This window comes from Moschus berezovskii, chromosome 24 (genome assembly GCF_049115385.1).
Source record: "Moschus berezovskii isolate FMDL1 chromosome 24, NW_MosBer_1.0, whole genome shotgun sequence".
NCBI lineage: Eukaryota > Metazoa > Chordata > Mammalia > Artiodactyla > Moschidae > Moschus > Moschus berezovskii.
Window position 1 is genome coordinate 35,616,430 of NC_142483.1, and position 7,907 is coordinate 35,624,336.

At 40.3% G+C, this 7,907-nt stretch overlaps 1 non-coding gene across 1 annotated transcript; it reads left to right on the forward strand.

Moving 5' to 3' along the window:
- Nucleotides 1-7,381: 7,381 nt before the first annotated feature.
- Nucleotides 7,382-7,454, forward strand: TRNAC-ACA (transfer RNA cysteine (anticodon ACA)). Its single transcript has one exon. It is a non-coding gene; the product is annotated as a tRNA-Cys (tRNA).
- Nucleotides 7,455-7,907: the final 453 nt, after the last annotated feature.

The window sequence follows — 7,907 nt, forward strand, 5'->3', positions numbered from 1 at the left end:
CAGTTACCTATATATTTCTCAGTGCTAACAAGTAGTATTGTGAAAGATGAGTGAGTCTCTATAAACACAAGAAAAATGTGATTATATTTGGACTTTCTAAAAAAATTATAAGCAATGCATGCTCAGAAATTCTTTGCCTCTTTGGAAATAGTATACATTTTGGAGTCAGTTGATGATAAAATTTGTAGATTTTTTTTTCTAAGTCAGCATAGATGTAACTAGAATTTGACTGAGGACAAGGACATCTTCCTATACCACCACTGACTACCTTTAAATACTTACTATGCATATATACAATATTCATACAATGTGCTGTGTTTTAAGCATGTGTTTATTTGCTCAGTCATGTCTGATTCTTTGCTACCTCATGTACTGTAGCTGCTCCTCTGTCCATGGGGACTCTCCAGGCAAGAATACTAGAGTGGCTCGCCATGCCCTCCTCCAGGGGATCTTCCCAACCCAGGGATCGAACCCAGGTCTCCTGCATTGTAGGTGGATTCTTTACTATCTGAGCCACCAGAGAAGCCCATGAATACTTGAGTGGAGAGCCTATCCCTTCAAGGGATCTTCCTGATGCAGGAATTGAACTGGGGTCTCCTGCTTTGCAGGCAGATTCTTTACCAGCTGAGTTACCAGGGAAGCTGGTAAAGAATTCATACAATGTGTGAGAATCAATGCAATGCCCTTTTAGTTACACTGTGTACTTAACATGAAATCAAAATAAAACACATTTAAACTTCAACATCTCTCCACTTACTGATATAGAGAAGACGTGTGGGATTCTTGACCTCTTTTCATTCTTGTGTTTCATAACTTCTGACCCTCAGTTCCTTATTTGCATAGATTTTAGTGCCTAGTAATCAATCAGCATGTTGTACAATTCTATAATGGGTATGTAATTAGCATTCCCTCGACATTTTTTCCTGATCCCCTACAGAAAGCATAGAACATGGGACACATGACCTTAGGAACACTGTAGGGCAAATTGAAAAATAACTGTTCATACTGGCACCTAGATTTATTGTTTGTGTTTAAGGAAAGATAAACTCAATTCCCTATTCGTTCTTGGGATGCATGGTTATTTCTCAAAACTCTTTGAAATTAGAAAGATGTTTAGCTCTTCATTAAATCTTACCTGATTTTTTTTAATGGAGGGAAAGTGATAACAGATTTGGAATCCATTAAATAATACTTAATTTATTCTTTAATCTGTATGCAGAACTAAATGTCATTTTTCAGTTTTACCTATATTTATAATATCTTAGAGAATATTCTCAAATGGCTTAGTTACCTTCAGATAAGCTGCTATCTAAGGGGTACACATTAACTCCTTCAAAATCATGGATATTATTTGGTAGTTGCCTTAAGGGCATTTCTGAAGCAACTTATCTCTTTACAGAGACTGATTTAGATGAAGCATGAAGATTCATACAAAATACTAATATTGACTAATTACTGCTTGCTTTAGGACAGAGACATTTACCATGACATACTCTTGCTCTCTTCATTGCTGGAGGTAGCTGCAAATATAGTAAAAATAAGCGAAATCAGAATTTGTTCCTGCTCCCAAGTTTCACCATCTATCATCTAAAATGCACTTGTTTTTTGTCATATTTTGCTGTGAAATTATGAATGTGGCTTTGACTGAATAAAATATGTCACTTATATCTGAAATAGCAAAATGAAATCCCAGAAGAATGATGGGTTGCTGGAAAGATAATCGGAATGAGTAGAATATCTTAATTTATCATATTGAGAAATTTATTTCTAGGCTTTCAATCTCTATCCATATATACTGGCTCTGCATGTAATGACATATCCACTCTTAGCATTAGAAATTATGATTCCTTTCAAGAGAATCTGTTTTATCTAACTCTTGTTTTATGACTAGTGGAAGAATGGAAAAATGTGTATTGATAGTGACTGAAACTAAACAACAAAAAAATATGTTCAAGAACATTGTCCATGCTATATAATTAATTTTAAAAGATATGTCCCAAGAAATGGAAACCAAAAGCTTTAGGCACATTTACCACAAGACTCCTACCCTTTGCTTATTTAAACACTAATCTAGTTAATGCTGTGGGAGGGATTTTGGAGTTACAGTTAAGATTACCAATCAGTTCATCTTAAATTGAGACTATTTCAGATGCTCTGTGTAGGTTCAAAGTAATCATATGGGTCTTTGAAGCAAAAGACAGAATATTGAGGCAGAGGACATGCATTGGAGAGATAAGGCAGAAAGAGAAGAATTAGAGAGAGATGGACACTAAGCCTTCCTCAGTGATCAATGCAAAGAAATAGAGGAAAACAACAGAATAGGAAAAACAAGAGATCTTTTCAAGAAAATTAAAGATATCAAGGGAACAATTCATGCAAAGACGAGCTCGATAAAGGACAGAAATGGTATGGACCTAACAGAAGCAGAAGATATTAAGAAGAGGTGGCAAGAATACACAGAAGAACTGTACAAAAAAGATCTTCATGAGCAAGACAGTCACGATAACGTGATCACTGACCTAGAGCCAGAGATCTTGGAATGTGAAGTCAAGTGGGCCTTAGAAAGCATCACTATGAACAAAGCTAGTGCAGGTGATGGAATTCCAATTGAGCTATTTCAAATCCTGAAAGATGATGCTGTGAAAGGCTGCACTCAATATGCCAGCAAATTTGGAAAACTCAGCAGTGGCCACAGGACTGGAAAAAGGTCAGTCTTCATTCCAATTCCAAAGAAAGGCAATGCCAAAGAATGATCAAACTACCGCACAATTGCACTCATCTCCCACGCTAGTAAAGTCATGCTCAAAATTCTCCAAGCCAGGCTTCAGCCATATGTGAACCGTGAACTTCCAGATGTTCAAGCAGGTTTTAGAAAAGGCAGAGGCACCAGAGATCAAATAGCCAACATCCGCTGGATCATGGAGAAAGCAAGAGAGTTCCAGAAAAACATCTATTTCTGCTTCATTGACTATGCCAAAGCCTTTGACTGTGTCGATCACAATAAACTGTGGAACATTCTGAGATGGGAATCCCAGACCACCTGACCTGCCTCTTGAGAAACCTGTATGCAGGTTAGGAAGCAACAGTTAGAACTGGACATAGAACAAAAGACTGGTTCCAAATAGGAAAAGGAGTACGTCAAGGTTGTATATTGTCACCCTGCTTATTTAACTTCTATGCAGAGTACATCATGAGGAACGCTGGGCTGGAAGAAGCACAAGCTGGAATCAAGATTGCCGGGAGAAATATTAATAACCTCAGATATGCAGATGACACCACCTTTATGGCAGAAAGTGAAGAGGAACTCAAAAGCCTCTTGATGAAAGTGAAAGAGGAGAGTGAAAAGGTTGGCTTGAAGCGCAACATTCAGAAAACAAAGATCATGGCATCTGGTCCCATCACTTCATGGGAAATAGATGGGAAAACAGTGGAAACACTGTCAGACTTTATTTTGGGGGGCTCCAAAATCACTGCAGATGCTGATTGCAGCCATGAAATTAAAAGACGCTTACTCCTTGGAAGGAAAGTTATGACCAACCTTGATAGTATATTAAAAAGCAGAGACATTACTTTGCCAACCAAGGTCCGTCTAGTCAAGGCTATGGTTTTTCCCATGGTCATGTATGGATGTGAGAGTTGGACTGTGAAGAAAGCTGATCGCCGAAGAATTGATGCTTTTGAACTGTGGTGCTGGAGAAGACTCTTGAGAGTCCCTTGGACTGCAAGGAGATCCAACCAGTCCATTCTGGAGGAGATCAATCCTGGGTGTTCATTGGAAGGACTGTTGCTAAAGCTTAAACTCCAATACTTTGGCCACCTAATGTGATGAGCTGACTCGCTGGAAAAGAGTCTGATGCTAGGAGGGATTGGGGGTGGGAGGAGACGGGGACGACAGAGAATGAGATGGCTGGATGGCATCACTGACTCGATGGACATGAGTTTGAGTGAACTCCAGGAATTGGTGATGGACAGGGAGCCCTGGTGTGCTGTGATTCATGGGGTCGCAAAGAGTTGGACACGACTGAGTGACTGAACTGAACTGAACTTACTGGACACTAACAATTATTGCTTTGTGAAAGTTAGTTGCTCAGTTGTATCTGACACTTTGTGACCCCATGGACTGTAGCTCATCAGGCTTCTCTGTCCCTGGAATTCTTCCAGGCAAGAATACTGGAGAGGGTATCCATTCCCTTCTCCAGGGGATCTTTCCAAACCAGGGGTTGAACCCGTGTCTCCTGCCTGCATTGCATTCTTGGCTTTGAAAGAGGCCCAAAATCTGCAAATATGGGCTCCAGCAGATGAGAATGAATGACTTATCAGACAACCGGCGATGAAATGGTGATCCCATTACTTCAACTGTGTAAGACTAATGGAAGCAGACCAGCCATAATCTTCTTGAACTTCAGACCCACAGAACCACAAGATAATAGATCTCAATCACTTTGATCTGCTAAGTCTGCAGTAATCTGTTATCATCAGTTCAGTTCAGTTCAGTTCAGTCGCTCAGTCGTGTCCGACTCTTTGCGACCCCATGAATCATAGCACGCCAGGCCTCTCTATCCATCACCAACTCCCAGAGTTCACTCAAACTCATGTCCATCAAGTCGGTGATGCCATCCAGCTATGTCATTCTCTGACGTCCCCTTCTCCTCCCGCCCCCAATCCCTCCCAGCATCAGAGTCTTTTCCAGTGAGTCAACTCGTCCCATGAGATGGCCAAAGTATTGGACTTTCAGCTTTAACATCAGTCCTTCCAATGAACACCCAGGACTGATCTCCTTTAGAATGGACTGGTTGGTTGCAAGGGGAAATTAATGCACTAGTTTTACTTGCAACTGAGATTCTTGAGCAGGCAAACCTCATATCCCTAACCTTTTTGAAGAAGTTGAACTCCTTTGCCTTATTAACACAGTTCTGTCTTTGTAGTGATATATCAGGCACTAAGCTGAGTTGTGGAAAAGATAAGGATTTCAAGGAGATTCCAAATGACCATTTTTATTTCACTCTTGAGATCAAGTCTTTTCAATATTTTTTAACAAATAGACTATAGCTACAGTGGCCTCTTCAGAGTCCACATCGCATCCATCATCTCATCGTCTGTTCCCCTTGCTTAAAGCCTTTCAACAGCTTCCTTTTGCTCTCAGGAAAATAGCACATCTTTTAAAAAGCCCTTGCTTGGTTTGGTCTTTACTTGTGTCTCCAGGCTCATATTCACTCTTTTTTGATTTCTCTCCTTGACATGTTTTCTTTGTATCTGTGCTCTTTTACTTAATGCCTGGAAGCTAGATAAATGGTTAACATGATGGGCTCTGGGATTATACTGTACTGAATTCAAATTCTAGCATTTTTACCTCCTAGCTCTATGATCTCAGGCAGAATACCTAACTTCTCTGTGCCTCAATTTCCTCATCCATACAGTGGAGAATAATAGTACCAAGTGTATTAGTCACACAGGCTGCCATAACAAAATATCATAGACTGGGACATTAAACAACAGATATTTCTTCCCCAAAGTGATGGAGGCTGGTTCAAGGTGTCCACTGGTTTGATTCCTGGAGAAATATTTCTTTTGGGCTCTCAGACAACCACTTTCTAGCTGGGCTCTCACGTGGTCTTTCCTTGGTTGGTGTGTGCAAAGAGAGAAAGAGGTTGCTCTCCTTATAAGGCAATAAATCCTATGGGATGACACCACTACTCTTACTATCTTATTTAATCTTTTCAAAAATTATTCATATATTTATTTGCCTGCATAGGATCTTAGTTGTGGCACAGGGATCTTGAACCTTCCTTGCCGTGCACAGGCTCTAGAGCTCAGGGGTTCAGTACTTGTGGCACACAGGCTTAGTTGCCCTATGGTATGTAGGATCTTAGTTCCAACCAGGGATAGAAACCACATCTTCTGCATTGGATTAACCACTGAATCACCAGGGAAGTCTCTCATTTCTTCTTAATTACTTTCTACAAGCCCTCCCTCCAAACATAATCACTGTGGAGGTTCAGGGTTAACATTTGAATGGAGGGGGCACAATTTAGTCAATAGCACCTACTATAGACAGTTGTCATCCACAGAATTTACTTATTTGTATTTTTTCCATTTTCTGTATATTGTATTTATTGCCATCAACATACTTAATGTGTATAGACATTTATGGACACATCTTTTGCATAGCTCTGATCCCAGACATAGCAGTGGGTTAGTCGCTCAGTCATGTCTGACCCTTTGCAACTCCATGAACTGTACCCCACCAGGCTCCTCAATGCATGGAATTCTCCAGGCAAGAATACTGGAATGGGTAACCATTCCCTTCTCCAGGGGATCTCCCCGACCCAGGAATCAAACCCAAGTCTTCTGTATTGCAGGCAGATTCTTTATCACTGAGCCACTTAAGCACAAATGCAATTTAGTATTATACTTCTCAAAGGATCTAGTGAACTATGTTCCTGTAGCTGAAAACACAGGGCTTCCCAGGTGGCTCAATGGTAAAGAATCTGCCTGCAATGCAGGACCCCTGAGTTTGATCCCTGGGTCAGGAAGATCTCCTGGAGAAGGGAATGGCTACCCACTCCAGTATTCTCGCCTGGAGTATTCCATGGATAGAGGAGCCTGGTGGGCTACAGTTTATGGGGTCGCAAAGAATCAGACACGACTGAGTGACTAACACTTTCACATCCTTTGTTTCCTTTGTTTCCCCATCTATTTGCCATGAAATGATGGAACTGGATGCCATAATCTTCATTTTTTGAATGTTGAGTTTTAAGCCAGCTTTTTCACTCTTTCACTTTCATCAATAGGCTTTTTAGTTCCTCTTTACTTTCTGCCATAAAGTTGGTGTCATTGCATATCTGAGGTTATCGATATTTCTCCTGGCAATCTTAATCCCAGTTTGTGCTTCATCCAACCAGGCATCACATGATGTACTCTGCATATAAGTTAAATAAGCAGGGTAACAATATACAGCCTTGATGTACTCCTTTCCCAATTTGGAACCAGTCCATTGTTCCATGTCTGGTTCTAACTATTGCTTCTTGACCTGAAAACAGGTTTCTCAGGAGGCAGGTAAGGCGTTTTGATATTCCCATCTCTTTAAGAACTTTTCAGTTTGTTGTGATCCACACAGTGAAAGGTTATAGCATAGTCAATGAAGCAGAAGTAGATGTTTTTCTGGAATTCTCTTGCTTTTTCTATGTTTGATGAAATAACTTTAGCCAAATAGTCATTTATCAATAAATTAGCCACTGGAAATATTTCAACCAGTAGAGTTGGGTAGACTTAGCTGGGATTCAAGCACACCCTTACACTGGAAGAATATTTTGCTTTATTTTAACAAAATTAGTTTTACTGAGTGTTTATTATAAGCTAAACCTATTGAGGTATTAGGACTTCCCTGGTGGCTCAGATGGTAAAAGCTTCTGCCTACAATGCGGGAGACCCAGGTTCGATCCCTGGGTAGGGAATATCCCCCTGGAGAAGGAAATGGCAACCCACTCCAATACTCTTGCCTGGAAAATCCCATGGATGGAAGGAGGAGCCTGGTAGGCTACAGTCCATGGGGTCACAAACAGTTGGACATGACTGAGCGACTTTACTTTCACTTTCATTGAGGTATTAAAAGAAAAAATTTATATATGAAGCACCTTCAATTATGCCTGGCACATAAGGGCTTAGTTTTTAAAAAATATTGTTTGAATCCTTGAAACTGGTAGTCATTGTTCTAGGAAACAGGAATATAATCAGAAATGACAAGATTCAGCTCTAATGAAGGAAAGAAATGCTTACGAAATAAAAAGTGCATAACATAATATCAACTAGGATGGCTGCTGTTATGAATGAAAGATGATAGGAAAAAAAAAGGTGGTGGAAACCTGGCAGGGCTGAGCTACTTTTGATGGTGGGGCAGGGGTTGTGGA